Source organism: Mixophyes fleayi, unplaced genomic scaffold (genome assembly GCF_038048845.1).
Source record: "Mixophyes fleayi isolate aMixFle1 unplaced genomic scaffold, aMixFle1.hap1 Scaffold_3963, whole genome shotgun sequence".
Lineage (NCBI taxonomy): Eukaryota > Metazoa > Chordata > Amphibia > Anura > Limnodynastidae > Mixophyes > Mixophyes fleayi.
This window is the reverse complement of record NW_027447945.1, coordinates 3,243-20,320: the sequence shown is the minus strand read 5'-3', so window position 1 is coordinate 20,320 and position 17,078 is coordinate 3,243. Positions and strand designations below refer to the sequence as shown.

Sequence of the window (17,078 nt, the reverse complement as noted above, 5' to 3'; positions counted from 1 at the left end):
TCTGTCCTCTGTTTCTGGAGACCATGCTCCCCTCCCCCACATATTCAAGTGAAAACTGCCAAGTGGCAGGCAAACTTTCTGGCTCCTTGTCCGTTTGTTTCTGGCAAAGATCCAATCCCCCCTCCCCCAAACACTCAAGGGACAACTGCCCAGTGGCAGGCAAGCGTGGGGGCTCCATTAATTCTTTGCCTATGGGGAATCCTCTGTCCCCCTCCCAAACCACATGTGGGTGCCCCTGTAAGTATGTTTGTGTGCATCTCCCCTCCCCTGCTACCACATCCAACTGTTGCACTACTTCCCTCGCCTCTGGCGCATCGGGGTAGTGTGAATCCTCATTGGACACAGACTTGTCCTCCTGGCAGCAAAGCAAAGTGGATGGTCCAGTGCAGGCCTCTGGTATTGGGTCCTGGATTCCCAGATTTGGAGCCGGAGTGCGATGCATCAAAGCTGGTGGGGCTGGTGAATCTTGCTGTACTGGTGCCCTCTCAGACACCCACTCAGTCAACATCTCCTCATCTGCCAATTCTGCATAGGGGAAGGCATAAGTGTAATTTTCCCAGGGCCCCATGGTAGTGGCCTCTGACATGACAATTCCTTTATCCTCTCCCATTAATTCTGTCCTACAGTCTGTAAACATGATTTCTGCTGAGATCATATGTTGCGCAAGTTTATGATTCTCTTCTGTCACAATTGGGTAAAGCTGTACATCACTTGCCCCGGAGAGCACACATGCGGTATCCTGCGTTACTTCATTAAACAAATTCTTTTCAGGCACAACAGGGATGGATAACTGGTCTTTTCTGTAATTCTGTTCTAACTCAGACACAGTCTCAGGTTCCAATAACACTGGCAAATTATCAGAAGATGCTACTACATGGTACTTACTTGGTAGCTCTTTTCCATCCAAGTCACCAAATGGGAGAATTTCTCCTAATCCTTTCTGAGTAGTCGGAGGTACAACATCCTCACCAAGCAGTTCTTCTCCAGTCTCCCCCAAGATAGTAGCTTGGGCAACTGTATTTAATCCACTGGGATGGACCTCCCCCTGATTAACAGACTGAGCAGCCATCTTTTTAGAGTGTGATAAAAGATATTCCAATTGGCATTTTTCAGTATTCACTCGATAACACTGATCCTGCCACATTTCAGTGTCCGTAAATCCTTGCCGCCATACCTCATCCTCTGCTTCTTCAAAACTCTGTTGCAGACATTGCATTTGTTCCCAGAGAGGTATGTGGGGACCTAAAGTGAGCATCCATTTTCTATAAACACTAAAGGCATTGACGGGATTCTCCTGATCTTTTAACAAACGTTTCAGGATATCCATGTGTGTGCTGTACAGGTAAGGTACACCCCGGATCTGGCATTCCACTATCAGCTCCTCCATACTCATTGTCTCTAGTGGATCTGTAGAATCTGCTAATGGGACAGATTCTATTAATACATTTGCAGGGGATTCATCAGGCATGTCCCTGTGCTGTAATAGTCCATTTACGTCTTGTTTGTACTGCTGATTATTGTTGTATCTGGATTCTCCCTTGGCCAGATTCTGCATAGTACAAATAACTTCATGTGTAAAATCATCCCATGCTGGTTCATCCTGAAAATTACAGGCACTTGCCTCCTCTTTCAACATTAGGAACACATCCAACAGGTTCTCCAATTTCTCCTGTAGACTGGCTCCTTCCCACATAATAATCTTTGGGCACTCCTCATCCCAATAATCCAAAATGTGCTGCATTGTGGTGGGGTGGTGCAACACATCCATATCCCCATCCTGCAGACACTCCCACAGTCCTTCATCCCAGTACACCTTTCTCCTGGTTGTACTGGACTGCTTCATCCCTTCCTTTGGGAACTTTTTCAACACTGGGCTGTGATCTGCTCTCTTGTTCCTAGAGCTCACACCCATTTTACTTCCAGGGATCACCTCACTGTGATTTCCTCTCTTTGAGACACGGTTCCATCTTCCGCTCTCCTCTGGCGGGGTGCGCTTCCCCTTATCAAATCGGCACTTAGACGGCATCTTCCCTCGCCTAAAGCCCACAACGCTTTTCGTGACACTTTCTACCTTAAAGCCTTTAGGAGTAAGTTCAGGATAATGTGGTAACTGGTTTCTAGTGCTAACTGCTTTGCAGAGCCCTGGAATGTATCACGATACAGTTCCCCTGCAGCTCTACCCAGATAGGACCTGGGACTGAGTGACCCCACTGCTTGCCACCAAAAATGTGAAGATACCGGGTTTATCTGGCCCAGTGCTACCCAGTACCTTCTAGGATTCGTATGGTCACTCAGGCAAAATGCAGTTATAAAAATACAACAGTATATTTATTGTTATACAAACAACACTAGAATATTATATACACACAGTAAATAAATGCCAGTCAGATTTACCACATCATCTGTCCCTTACCCCAATAACTTAAGGAGATATAGTCACCTGCTGTCCAGACTTCATGACCCATGGATCCCTCTCAGCTGCATATATAGACTTGAGTTAGAAAACGACAATTCAAAACTCCATCTTGCACCTTCCTGAATGAAATCCAAGCATGACCACCCCTCCCCCCTGGAGTTGTTCCTTATATATCACAGGTCTAATTTCCACAGTCTTTCCCCTCCCTGGACAAACCCCTGCATCTATTCTACTTCCCCATTGGCCAGTGCAGGACTAGGGGGTTTGGACAGGGCAGTGGAGATGAGATGTCCTTTCACAGAAGCCCCCTGCTGGGATGCAGACAGAACGTCTGGACTAGTCCTAAGGAGAACAATTGATGCTTAATTGGCTTCCCCTACTTCCAAGGATAAGGTAGCAGTGAGCCCCTCCTAAAATTAACCCCTTACACTACTTTGTGATGTCACAGGGTCCCCAGCTGTTCCATGCTTCCTGTAGAGGAAGGAGGGGGGAGAATGAATGCAGCTCAAGCCCTCTCACCTGTATCCTAGACACCACCTGATCTTTACCCATAACCCTCCTGGCTTCAGTTTAAGGACAATGAATAACATTACTTCAAGTCATCAATATATAATACAAAATATACATATTTAAATTGAATTACAATGTCCCCTTAACCACATGTAATTGGACAATGCAGTTGTAGTCTGATGGGCTGGGGAAACAAAAGAAGGGCTATACAAAGTATTTGCTATAATTCACATATCATACTCGTTTTGTCACACCAATCATAGTTGTAGAACATTCACAGGACTAGACAAACCTGTAACCAATCATAGCATTAGGACATTTAAAGGGCTTAACCTTCCTGTAACCAATCAGAGCATTAGGACATTTAAAGGGCTTAACCTTCCTGTAACCAATCGGAGCATTAGGACATTTAAAGGGCTTAACCTTCCTGTAACCAATCAGAGCATTAGGACATTTAAAGGGCTTAACCTTCCTGTAACCAATCAGAGCATTAGGACATTTAAAGGGCTTAACCTTCCCGTAACCAATCGGAGCATTGGGCAGTAAACACTGTGAATGTGTAAGTATGAGCACAGATTGCTTATAATAAAATCACAATAGTTCGTATTTGTCTTCCAGGAGCTCAGTCTATTTAGTAAAACGTACAGAATGTACCCATCACCTACACAGCGGAGGCAGCCATTTTACAGACTGAAACAATAGTCATGAGAATGCAGCCTAACGATTCACTAGGAAGTAGTGACACAGTGGAGGCAGCCATTTGGGCGGAGCTAATATTCCTAGTCTGCGCAATGCCTGCATCCACTGCATGTAGGTGACAGGTGAGCTCTTACAGCAGCAGGTTGTCAGCAATCAGTAACATAACAGTGTGTACAGCACAGGTTACATTACTAGCCCTCATTTCTGTGTCTCCCCAGGAATCTGACGTTCGGACAGGATGGGACCCTCCTGGAGACTCCTGACCGCTCTCAAACTACTGTGCCTTGGAGCCGAGGAATTGTATGTGTTTGTTCCTTCTGGGAATCTTTATTTCTGAATATAATACAATGATTTATTTGTAGGTTTGGTGGTAAAGTTGTATTTGTCCAACTGTAAGACCCACGATAGCTTACATATACTGTACATAGACACTTCCTTAGGGTGGTGCCTTGTACTGAGGCCCATGTGTTTTATCTATAGCAGCAGAAAAAGAATAGGATTACTCCAGGCACTTCCTGATATAAAACTACCTTTATATTGTATCACAGTGTACATCCCCAATCCCTTATTTTAAAGGTTAGTGTGTGCTCCAAAATCCGTGGCTCCCTGGCTGTCATTAATGCACACGGGTCAACAGAAGCTTGTGGGGCTACACACCATACAGACGGCTACAGGTGAATCCTGTGTGATCATTTGATCTTCATTTCAACACAGACAGGTAAACAGAACAAGAGAAACGCGTGTGGGGAGGCTCCTCCTTGTTAAGGTGTATACTAGATGAGGCTCCTCCTCCCTTGTAAAGGTATATACTAAACAAGACTCCTCCTCCCTTGTTAAGGTGTATACTAGATGAGGCTCCTCCTCCTCCTCCCTTGTTAAGGTGTATACTAGATGAGGCTCCTCCTCCTCCTCTCTTGTTAAGGTGTATACTAGATGAGGCTCCTCCTCCCTTGTAAAGGTGTATACTAGACAAGACTCCTCCTCTCTTGTTAAGGTGTAGACTAGACGAGGTTCCTCCTCCTCTCTTGTTAAGGAGTATACTAGGCGAGGCTCCTCCTCCTCCCTTGTTAAGGTGTCGACTAGGCGAGGCTCCTCCTCCTCTCTTGTTAAGATGTGGACTAGACGAGGCTCCTCCTCCTCCCTTGTTAAGGTGTGCACTAGACGAGGCTCATCCTCCTCCCTTGTTAAGGTGTGCACTAGACGAGGCTCCTCCTCCTCCCTTGTTAAGGTGTGGACTAGACGAGGCTCCTCCTCCTCCTCCTCTCTTGTTAAGGTGTATACTAGGCGAGGCTCTTCCTCCTCCTCTCTTGTTAAGGTGTATACTTGGCGAGGCTCCTCCTCCTCCCTTGTTGAGGTGTATACTAGGCGAGGCTCCTCCTCCTCCCTTGTTGAGGTGTATACTAGGCGAGGCTCCTCCTCCCTTGTTAAGGTGTATACTAGGCGAGGCTCCTCCTCCTCCCTTGTTGAGGTGTATACTAGGCGAGGCTCCTCCTCCCTTGTTAAGGTGTATACTAGGCGAGGCTCCTCCTCCTCCCTTGTTGAGGTGTATACTAGGCGGGGCTCCTCCTCCCTTGTTGAGGTGTATAATAGGCAAGGCTCCTCCTCCCTTGTTGAGGTGTATACTAGGCGAGGCTCCTCCTCCCCCCTTGTTAAGGTGTATACTAGGCGAGGCTCCTCCTCCTCCCTTGTTGAGGTGTATACTAGGCGGGGCTCCTCCTCCCTTGTTGAGGTGTATAATAGGCAAGGCTCCTCCTCCCTTGTTGAGGTGTATACTAGGCGAGGCTCCTCCTCCTCCCTTGTTGAGGTGTATACTAGGCGAGGCTCCTTCTCCTCCCTTGTTGAGGTGTATACTAGGCGAGGCTCCTTTTCTCCCTTGTTAAGGTGTATACTAGGCGAGGCTCCTCCTCCCTTGTTAAGGTGTATAATAGGCGAGGCTCCTCCTCCTCCCTTGTTGAGGTGTATACTAGGCGAGGCTCCTCCTCCTCCCTTGTTGAGGTGTATACTAGGCGAGGCTCCTCCTCCCTTGTTAAGGTGTATACTAGGCGAGGCTCCTCCTCCTCCCTTGTTGAGGTGTATACTAGGCGGGGCTCCTCCTCCCTTGTTGAGGTGTATAATAGGCAAGGCTCCTCCTCCCTTGTTGAGGTGTATACTAGGCGAGGCTCCTTCTCCTCCCTTGTTGAGGTGTATACTAGGCGAGGCTCCTTTTCTCCCTTGTTAAGGTGTATACTAGGCGAGGCTCCTCCTCCCTTGTTAAGGTGTATAATAGGCGAGGCTCCTCCTCCTCCCTTGTTGAGGTGTATACTAGGCGGGGCTCCTCCTCCTCCCTTGTTGAGGTGTATAATAGGCGAGGCTCCTCCTCCTCCCTTGTTGAGGTGTATACTAGGCGAGGCTCCTTCTCCTCCCTTGTTGAGGTGTATACTAGGCGAGGCTCCTTCTCCTCCCTTGTTGAGGTGTATACTAGGCGAGGCTCCTTTTCTCCCTTGTTAAGGTGTATACTAGGCGAGGCTCCTCCTCCCTTGTTAAGGTGTATAATAGGCGAGGCTCCTCCTCCTCCCTTGTTGAGGTGTATACTAGGCGGGGCTCCTCCTCCTCCCTTGTTGAGGTGTATAATAGGCGAGGCTCCTCCTCCTCCCTTGTTGAGGTGTATACTAGGCGAGGCTCCTTCTCCTCCCTTGTTGAGGTGTATACTAGGCGAGGCTCCTTCTCCTCCCTTGTTAAGGTGTATACTAGGCGAGGCTCCTCCTCCCTTGTTAAGGTGTATACTAGGCGAGGCTCCTCCTCCTCCCTTGTTGAGGTGTATACTAGGCGAGGCTCCTCCTCCTCTTTTGTTAAGGAGTATACTAGGCGAGGCTCCTCCTCCTCCCTTGTTAAGGTGTCGACTAGACGAGGCTCCTCCTCCTCCCTTGTTAAGGTGTGCACTAGACGAGGCTCCTCCTCCTCCCTTGTTAAGGTGTGCACTAGACGAGGCTCCTCCTCCTCCCTTGTTAAGGTGTGGACTAGACGAGGCTCCTCCTCCTCCTCTCTTGTTAAGGTGTATACTAGGCGAGGCTCTTCCTCCTCCTCTCTTGTTAAGGTGTATACTTGGCGAGGCTCCTCCTCCTCCCTTGTTGAGGTGTATACTAGGCGAGGCTCCTCCTCCCTTGTTAAGGTGTATACTAGGCGAGGCTCCTCCTCCTCCCTTGTTGAGGTGTATACTAGGCGAGGCTCCTCCTCCCTTGTTAAGGTGTATACTAGGCGAGGCTCCTCCTCCTCCCTTGTTGAGGTGTATACTAGGCGAGGCTCCTCCTCCTCCCTTGTTGAGGTGTATACTAGGCGGGGCTCCTCCTCCTTCCTTGTTGAGGTGTATAATAGGCGAGGCTCCTCCTCCTCCCTTGTTGAGGTGTATACTAGGCGAGGCTCCTTCTCCTCCCTTGTTGAGGTGTATACTAGGCGAGGCTCCTTCTCCTCCCTTGTTAAGGTGTATACTAGGCGAGGCTCCTCCTCCCTTGTTAAGGTGTATACTAGGCGAGGCTCCTCCTCCCTTGTTAAGGTGTATACTAGGCGAGGCTCCTCCTCCCTTGTTAAGGTGTATACTAGGCGAGGCTCCTCCTCCTCCCTTGTTGAGGTGTATACTAGGCGAGGCTCCTCCTCCTCCCTTGTTGAGGTGTATACTAGGCGAGGCTCCTCCTCCTCCCTTGTTGAGGTGTGGACTAGACGAGGCTCCTCCCTTGTTAAGGTGTGGACTAGACGAGGCTCCTCCTCCCTTGTTGAGGTGTATACTAGGCGAGGCTCCTTCTCCTCCCTTGTTAAGGTGTATACTAGGCGAGGCTCCTCCCTTGTTAAGGTGTATACTAGGCGAGGCTCCTCCTCCCTTGTTAAGGTGTATACTAGGCGAGGCTCCTCCTCCTCCCTTGTTGAGGTGTATACTAGGCGAGGCTCCTCCTCCTCCCTTGTTGAGGTGTATACTAGGCGAGGCTCCTCCTCCTCCCTTGTTGAGGTGTGGACTAGGCGAGGCTCCTCCCTTGTTAGGTGTGGACTAGACGAGGCTCCTCCTCCTCCCTTGTTAAGGTGTATACTAGGCGAGGCTCCTCCTCCTCCCTTGTTGAGGTGTATACCAGGCGAGGCTCCTCCTTCTCCCTTGTTAAGGTGTATACTAGGCGAGGCTCCTCCTCCTCCCTTGTTGAGGTGTATACTAGGCGAGGCTCCTCCTCCTCCCTTGTTGAGGTGTGGACTAGGCGAGGCTCCTCCTCCTCCCTTGTTGAGGTGTGGACTAGGCGAGGCTCCTCCCTTGTTAGGTGTGGACTAGACGAGGCTCCTCCTCCTCCCTTGTTAAGGTGTATACTAGGCGAGGCTCCTCCTCCTCCCTTGTTGAGGTGTATACCAGGCGAGGCTCCTCCTTCTCCCTTGTTAAGGTGTGGACTAGGCGAGGCTCCTCCTCCCTTGTTAAGGTGTATACTAGGCGAGGCTCCTCCTCCTCCCTTGTTGAGGTGTATACTAGGCGAGGCTCCTCCTCCTCCCTTGTTGAGGTGTATACTAGGCGAGGCTCCTCCTCCTCCCTTGTTGAGGTGTGGACTAGGCGAGGCTCCTCCCTTGTTAGGTGTGGACTAGACGAGGCTCCTCCTCCTCCCTTGTTAAGGTGTATACTAGGCGAGGCTCCTCCTCCTCCCTTGTTGAGGTGTATACCAGGCGAGGCTCCTCCTTCTCCCTTGTTAAGGTGTATACTAGGCGAGGCTCCTCCTCCTCCCTTGTTGAGGTGTATACTAGGCGAGGCTCCTCCTCCTCCCTTGTTGAGGTGTGGACTAGGCGAGGCTCCTCCTCCTCCCTTGTTGAGGTGTGGACTAGGCGAGGCTCCTCCCTTGTTAGGTGTGGACTAGACGAGGCTCCTCCTCCTCCCTTGTTAAGGTGTATACTAGGCGAGGCTCCTCCTCCTCCCTTGTTGAGGTGTATACCAGGCGAGGCTCCTCCTTCTCCCTTGTTAAGGTGTGGACTAGGCGAGGCTCCTCCTCCTCCCTTGTTAAGGTGTGGACTAGGCGAGGCTCCTCCTCCTCCCTTGTTAAGGTGTGGACTAGGCGAGGCTCCTCCTCCTCCCTTGTTAAGGTGTGGACTAGGCGAGGCTCCTCCTCCTCCCTTGTTAAGGTGTGGACTAGGTGAGGCTCCTCCTCCCTTGTTAAGGTGTATACTAGGCAAGGCTCCTCCTCCTCCCTTGTTAAGGTGTATACTAGGCGAGGCTCCTCCTCACTTGTTAAGGTGTATACTAGGCGAGGCTCCTCCTCCTCACTTGTTAAGGTGTATACTAGGCGAGGCTCCTCCTCACTTGTTAAGGTGTATACTAGACGAGGCTCCTCCTCCTCACTTGTTAAGGTGTATACTAGGCGAGGCTCCTCCTCCTCACTTGTTAAGGTGTATACTAGGCGAGGCTCCTCCTCACTTGTTAAGGTGTATACTAGGCGAGGCTCCTCCTCCTCACTTGTTAAGGTGTATACTAGGCGAGGCTCCTCCTCCCTTGTTAAGGTGTATACTAGGCGAGGCTCCTCCTCCCTTGTTAAGGTGTATACTAGGCGAGGTTCCTCCTCCCTTGTTAAGGTGTATACTAGGCGAGGTTCCTCCTCCTCCTCCCTTGTTAAGGTGTATACTAGGCGAGGTTCCTCCTCCTCCTCCCTTGTTAAGGGGTATACTAGGCGAGGCTCCTCCTCCTCCCTTGTTAAGGTGTATACTAGGCGAGGCTCCTCCTCCTCCCTTGTTAAGGTGTATACTAGGCGAGGCTCCTCCTCCTCCCTTGTTAAGGTGTATACTAGGCGAGGCTCCTCCCTTGTTAAGGTGTATACTAGGCGAGGCTCCTCCCTTGTTAAGGTGTATACTAGGCGAGGCTCCTCCCTTGTTAAGGTGTATACTAGGCGAGGCTCCTCCCTTGTTAAGGTGTATACTAGGCGAGGCTCCTCCTCCTCCCTTGTTAAGGTGTATACTAGGCGAGGCTCCTCCTCCCTTGTTAAGGTGTATACTAGGCGAGGTTCCTCCTCCCTTGTTAAGGTGTATACTAGGCGAGGTTCCTCCTCCCTTGTTAAGGTGTATACTAGGCGAGGCTCCTCCTCCTCCTCCCTTGTTAAGGTGTATACTAGGCGAGGCTCCTCCTCCTCCCTTGTTAAGGTGTATACTAGGCGAGGCTCCTCCTCCTCCCTTGTTGAGGTGTATACTAGGCGAGGCTCCTCCTCCTCCCTTGTTGAGGTGTATACTAGGCGAGGCTCCTCCTCCTCCCTTGTTGAGGTGTATACTAGGCGAGGCTCCTCCTCCTCCCTTGTTGAGGTGTGGACTAGACGAGGCTCCTCCTCCTCCCTTGTTGAGGTGTATACTAGGCGAGGCTCCTCCTCCTCCCTTGTTAAGGTGTATACTAGACGAGGCTCCTTCTCCTCCCTTGTTAAGGTGTATACTAGACGAGGCTCCTCCTCCCTTGTTAAGGTGTATACTAGGCGAGGCTCCTCCTCCCTTGTTAAGGTGTATACTAGGCGAGGCTCCTCCTCCTCCCTTGTTGAGGTGTATACTAGGCGAGGCTCCTCCTCCTCCCTTGTTGAGGTGTATACTAGGCGAGGCTCCTCCTCCTCCCTTGTTGAGGTGTATACTAGGCGAGGCTCCTCCTCCTCCCTTGTTGAGGTGTGGACTAGGCGAGGCTCCTCCCTTGTTAGGTGTGGACTAGACGAGGCTCCTCCTCCTCCCTTGTTAAGGTGTATACTAGGCGAGGCTCCTCCTCCTCCCTTGTTGAGGTGTATACCAGGCGAGGCTCCTCCTCCTCCCTTGTTGAGGTGTATACCAGGCGAGGCTCCTCCTTCTCCCTTGTTAAGGTGTGGACTAGGCGAGGCTCCTCCTCCTCCCTTGTTAAGGTGTGGACTAGGCGAGGCTCCTCCTCCTCCCTTGTTAAGGTGTGGACTAGGCGAGGCTCCTCCTCCTCCCTTGTTAAGGTGTGGACTAGGCGAGGCTCCTCCTCCTCCCTTGTTAAGGTGTATACTAGGCGAGGCTCCTCCTCCTCACTTGTTAAGGTGTATACTAGGCGAGGCTCCTCCTCCTCACTTGTTAAGGTGTATACTAGGCGAGGCTCCTCCTCCTCACTTGTTAAGGTGTATACTAGACGAGGCTCCTCCTCCTCACTTGTTAAGGTGTATACTAGACGAGGCTCCTCCTCCTCACTTGTTAAGGTGTATACTAGGCGAGGCTCCTCCTCCTCACTTGTTAAGGTGTATACTAGGCGAGGCTCCTCCTCCCTTGTTAAGGTGTATACTAGGCGAGGTTCCTCCTCCCTTGTTAAGGTGTATACTAGGCGAGGTTCCTCCTCCCTTGTTAAGGTGTATACTAGGCGAGGTTCCTCCTCCTCCTCCCTTGTTAAGGTGTATACTAGGCGAGTCTCCTCCTCCTCCTCCCTTGTTAAGGTGTATACTAGGCGAGGCTCCTCCTCCTCCCTTGTTAAGGTGTATACTAGGCGAGGCTCCTCCTCCTCCCTTGTTAAGGTGTATACTAGGCGAGGCTCCTCCCTTGTTAAGGTGTATACTAGGCGAGGCTCCTCCCTTGTTAAGGTGTATACTAGGCGAGGCTCCTCCCTTGTTAAGGTGTATACTAGGCGAGGCTCCTCCTCCTCCCTTGTTAAGGTGTATACTAGGCGAGGCTCCTCCTCCCTTGTTAAGGTGTATACTAGGCGAGGTTCCTCCTCCCTTGTTAAGGTGTATACTAGGCGAGGTTCCTCCTCCCTTGTTAAGGTGTATATTAGGCGAGGCTCCTCCTCCCTTGTTAAGGTGTATACTAGGCGAGGTTCCTCCTCCCTTGTTAAGGTGTATACTAGGCGAGGTTCCTCCTCCCTTGTTAAGGTGTATATTAGGCGAGGCTCCTCCTCCTCCCTTGTTAAGGTGTATACTAGGCGAGGCTCCTCCTCCTCCCTTGTTAAGGTGTATACTAGGCGAGGCTCCTCCTCCTCCCTTAAGGTGTATACTAGGCGAGGCTCCTCCTCCCTTGTTAAGGTGTATACTAGGCGAGGCTCCTCCTCCTCCCTTGTTAAGGTGTATACTAGGCGAGGCTCCTCCTCCCTTGTTAAGGTGTATACTAGGCGAGGTTCCTCCTCCCTTGTTAAGGTGTATACTAGGCGAGGTTCCTCCTCCCTTGTAAAGGTGTATACTAGGCGAGGCTCCTCCTCCTCCTCCCTTGTTAAGGTGTATACTAGGCGAGGCTCCTCCTCCTCCCTTGTTAAGGTGTATACTAGGCGAGGCTCCTCCTCCTCCCTTAAGGTGTATACTAGGCGAGGCTCCTCCTCCCTTGTTAAGGTGTATACCAGCTTATACACTCCTCTGTGTACCTGTTGGTGATTAAATAAAGTGGATCAAATGACCACGTAGAACCACAACTGTGGCCATCTGTATGGTGTGTATCTGTGTATCCGGAAACATTTCTTTATTGTTTTGAGAGGAAAGTACCCGCAGCCGTAACCAGAGCTAGGAGGCATGATTAATCCATGTTATATTATTATTTATTACTAATAATTAAGAGTATTTTAGGTTGTATAACTACACTAATAGCACTGACGGCTGTGTATACATGGTAGAACATGTGTTTACAATCAGGAGCAACTGTGGAAACGTCCATCCTGATGTATTTCATGGGGGGAAGATGAAGGAAAAAAAAGGTATTTTTATAAAGGATTATATTATTAATAGGAGTTAATGTATTTAATATTATATTCTGTTCTGATGAGACCATGCATTGTACGTACCCTGCAGTGTGCTGTGTCTATGCATACGGCAATTGGTGTATAGATAGAGCGTATTTATACCACTATTCAGCCAGAAACGTTTCTTGAGACCCTCTTGAATACTAGCGTACCTGCGCGCAATTTCCGTCCAGTTACAACAAAAAACGCAAATTGCGTTCACTTTAAGTTCCTTGATGAATCAGGTCCACAGTGTTTGATGCTTCAAGCTGGGTGTGTGGTAGGAGTACATAATTTGTGGGTTGGAAACACAATAAAATCCCAACTACCATTCATAGGGGGTCTATGTGATCATATCTTGCAAATATACTGAATTTATGGCTTCTATAACTTTTAAATAAAAAACAAGGACACGCATGGGACTGGATGTTGGCTCAGACCATAAATTTCACTCCGTACTTCCTTTCAGGTCCCAAATAAGGTAGAGTTCTTCTAGGAACCTGTACCCGTCGTTCCTGTTAATTTGGGCTCATCGGGTGTTCTAAACTATTAGTGAGAAAAAAAGGGGGAAAAGCAGAGTACAACAGAGCTATAACTGCACACTAACTCTACTATTGTTTTAGCAATATACATATTTCAATACAAATAACTTATTTTATATACTGCAATACTAATAACTTTGCAGCCAATACAGTATAGAATATTATATTTACAGTATAAGACTGTAAATATAAGTGAACAGATTGATACATGAAAAAAAACCTTGGGCCCCAAATAGGATTCCTGGGGGTAAATGGCTCAAGCTGAGAGTTTTCCGGCGGGTTTGAAAAGTGGAGATGTTGCCGATAGCAACCAATCAGATTCTAGCTGTCACTTTGTAGAATGTGCTAAATAAATGATAACTAGAATCTGATTGGTTTTTCAAACCCGCCGGAAAAATCCCACATTGATACATGAGAATGACAGGTCCATTTTCCTATATAACCCTGTTTGTTATCTGGTTTTCTTGTTTATAGTCATCCTACTCTAGGATAAAGACAATTATTGTCATTATTGAGCCATATAAACATATGTGTTTCTCATTAAACAGCTGTACTGCAGGACGGTATTATCCGTCATGGAACCTGTTTTGTCAGTGGACGTGAATAAAACAGAAATGCATACAATATATTTTTCCTATTTCTTTGCAGTCTACTTGATACAAATCTAATCCACCAATGTTTTGATTTTAGCAAATACTGGAAAAAAGTCCTTCTGGGAAGTTTTGTTTCCGAGTCCAATGAACGAAACTGCTTGGAAGTGGTGAGAAAGATTTGCCTTCAGTTACTAGAACAGACCTCCCAGGCCCTACGGGAGGTGAGTCAGGGGAATGTCGAAATATAGCTTAAAATAAAACTATTTGGAAAGTTGCTGCCCTAAGTGTTAACCATGTGCTTTACTGCTATTTAAGCTGATTTTTTATTTATTTTTTTGTATGGGGAGATCTAACTTTATAGATCTAGACAATAAACGCCTCGCTCAGTGCAGTTGGGAGCAGCCATTTTTCTTTTCCCGACAGGAAGTGATGTCAGAGGAAGGGAAGGATAGTTAGGATACTCCAGACGTGACGGCTGTCTCTAGTGATGTCATTTCAGGCAAACGCCAACAATTCTGACTGTAATGAAAATAAGAATAGATACAGCCGTGGCCGAAAATATTGGCACCCTCTAAACATAAGTTGAAATTAACCGCAGTATTTTTAATTAATAATAATTCTCTCTCTGTTGTTATACAGAACCGTTTTTAAATCTGAATTTGATACAGCATATGCTTTTAAATCGGAGCAGGAAAATAAATGGCATTGACAAAATGACTGGCACCCTAGACTTAATATATGGGAGCACAGCCTTTGTTAAAATATAACTGCAGTCAGGCACTTCCTATGGACATGGGTGAGATCCTGCTCCTCTCTGCTGACAGATCGGACAACTCGTCTTCTGCAAACTGCTCCAGTTCTCTCAGATTTAAAGATTCCGTTTCCCCACTGTTGATATCAGATCTCTTCACAAGTGGGATTTAGATCTGGACTCATCGCTGGCCACTTCAGGACAGTCCATCGTCTTGTCTTGAACCATTCCTGAGGTTTTTTGTGTTTGGGGTATTTGTCCTGCTGGAAGACCCATCATCTGGCACCCATCTTTCTGACACTAGGTTCAATAATGCCCTCCAAAATGCCCTTATAATCTCCAGATTTCATGTTGCCATGGCACCCAGTTCCACCCCAAAACAACACTGAACCTCCTTGTTTGACTGTAGGCAAGATGGTCTTTTCACTTTGCTTTCTGAAGACGTTTGGATGGTGCTTTATTGAAAAGCTCTCATTTGATCTCATCTGTCCACAGGACAAGATATTGGCTTGTTCAGGTGTGTTTGGCCAACCTCTCGCCCGGGCTATTGTACAGCTCTCTCTCAGCAGTGAGGCCAACCTGGGCTTTCTGCAATATAACCCTGTTTCATTGAGTTGTCAAACCTTGTGTCTGAAGTTCTGCTTGAACCCATTTGGCAAGTGATCGAGGTGCTTTCTCCACCATTTGAACAATCCTGCTCTGCAATCTTCCATCAAGTCTTCTCTTATGGTTACGTCAAGGGAGGTCTGCTTTGCCCTGGACCATAAACTTCTTAATAACATTACGTACAGTGGAAACAGGAACATCAAGGTCTCTGGAGATTGATTTGCGGCCTTGAGATGGTCCATGATTGGCCACAACCTTCTGTCTGACCTCCTCAGACAATTCTCAGTCTTCTTATTTTCTTCATGCTCATTGCAGTACACACAGCCACACAAACGGGAGAACGAGTCTCTATGAAAACTCGTTTAATGAGTGATTTTTATATTGCAGGCACCTGTTACTCGCCAGAGGTGAGCTCAGTTTCCAAAGTGAAGGAGAATCCTCTGCTTGAAATCTAACTATTTCTAACTACTTCTAAAAAGTGGAATAAGCTAAGACTTTTAACTGTTTCTTTTTTTGTGTCTTTTATTCCACTGCAAACCATAGAATTGCATATCTGGATATCAAATTAATTTTACCAATTTTCTGGAAGGAATGGTGCATTATTCAAAAATTAACAAACGGCAAGGGTGCCAATATTTTTGGCCACGACTGTCTATGTGTTCTGTGTGTTCTTTTTTTAAATGTACCGGACGGCTCTATGCCCAGAGCTTTTTATATTTTCTCTATCCTTGGCAGAGCCTCACTTCTACTATTTCACCCCTATCCCTGTTTTTAAAGTGAAGTTAGGCTATAAAAAAAATATAATAGATATTTTGTAGAGGAGGATTTAGTGTATTGCTGCTGCTGTGTGTCTGGGCTGTATTATTTGACAGTTTCTTGAATGGTTGTACAATTGAATGCTGAAGTTGACCAATGTACACTGCCATATTTCTGGGAAAGTCATTCCTTTTATCAATCAATAAACTGTTCTGTTAGCAGAGTTTTATTATATAGCGGACTTCTTAACTTTTAGACGGTTGTGTATATGTATGTATATGTGTGTATATATGTATATATATATATATATATATATATATATATATCTTAAAAATAAGCCATGAAGAGCAGAACATCAATCATAGCACTTTGTGAATTTGGCCTCTGTCATTCTTCTACCAAACCATTGTCATTTACATTCTAGCCTGGCTGCTCCTCTTCTGGAGGAATGAATGTGATAGTGTGTATTGGTTGGTAATCAGCAAGTCGGTATTGATTCATAGTTTCAGCTTGTGTAACTGCATGTGGTTTTCAGCACAAAGTATAGTGCCCTACATGTAGGCTTATTGAATATGAAATGTTATTGTGCTAATTAACAATTTGTAAATGGTTAATGCAGAGTGTTGTCCTTTCAGATCTCCGTTTTGAAGAGTCTGAAGATGAGTGACCCACACCTTGGTTAGTGGAAGCTCTGAGATTAGAAGAGATGAAGCTTCTGCAACGTTCAGCCAACATTCTATAGAATGGATACAATGTAACACTGTGAACGTGTCATCGGATTCTAATTTATTGCTGCCTTATCTGCCACTAAAATAGCTGCTTGACGGTAACTGGTTCAATATAATCATCATCATTTATTTATATAGCGCCACCAGTTCCACAGCGCTGTACAGAGTTTATTTGTCAGCAGCCAATTAACCTACCTAGATGGTATGTAATTTTGTTATTGTTTTTTTTTTATCTTAAGCATTGTGGATTTATTTTCCATATTAAATTACACTTAAGTTCATGTTTCTGTGTTCTTCAGAATTCACGTGTTAAACTTAAGCTGGGTACACACTTTACCAATGACTGGAAGTGCCGCTTTGGTGCGATAAAACATGATTGTGTCAGAGTACACACTGATGCAATATCTGACCAAACGGTCATTTAATTGTATGATCTGCACAATTACATGAAACTACTGTAGGGTGTACCCAGTATTATCTTGGTATTACAACACTACATAGTTGGAACAGAGGAGATCATTTGGTTTAGGATAACTATGATGACAGTAAATTGTGATAGATTAGTTTTAAACAGAGAACCAAAAGCTTCCAGAGTGTCAGCTCTTGGAGGCAGTATAATTGGTAAGGCAACGTTAGTGTGTGGAACAGACAGGGAGAGATTTAATCATTTTTAAACAGACCAGGTGGTTGTTTTTGACTAACCCTTTGTTGCACAGACATCACACAGGCTCAGGTGAGTGCTGGATCGCAACAATATGGCTTTATTTTATTTTACAAATACAGTATCTGTACATTAAGTATTTCATTACTAAATAAAA

At 47.0% G+C, this 17,078-nt stretch overlaps 1 long non-coding RNA gene across 1 annotated transcript; it reads left to right on the top strand.

Moving 5' to 3' along the window:
* The first annotated feature begins 3,822 nt into the window (after positions 1–3,822).
* LOC142134122 (uncharacterized) lies at positions 3,823–16,541 on the top strand. The gene is made up of 3 exons (XR_012686976.1): positions 3,823–3,925; positions 13,517–13,640; positions 16,168–16,541. It is a non-coding gene; the product is annotated as an uncharacterized LOC142134122 (long non-coding RNA).
* The last annotated feature ends 537 nt before the right edge of the window (positions 16,542–17,078 follow it).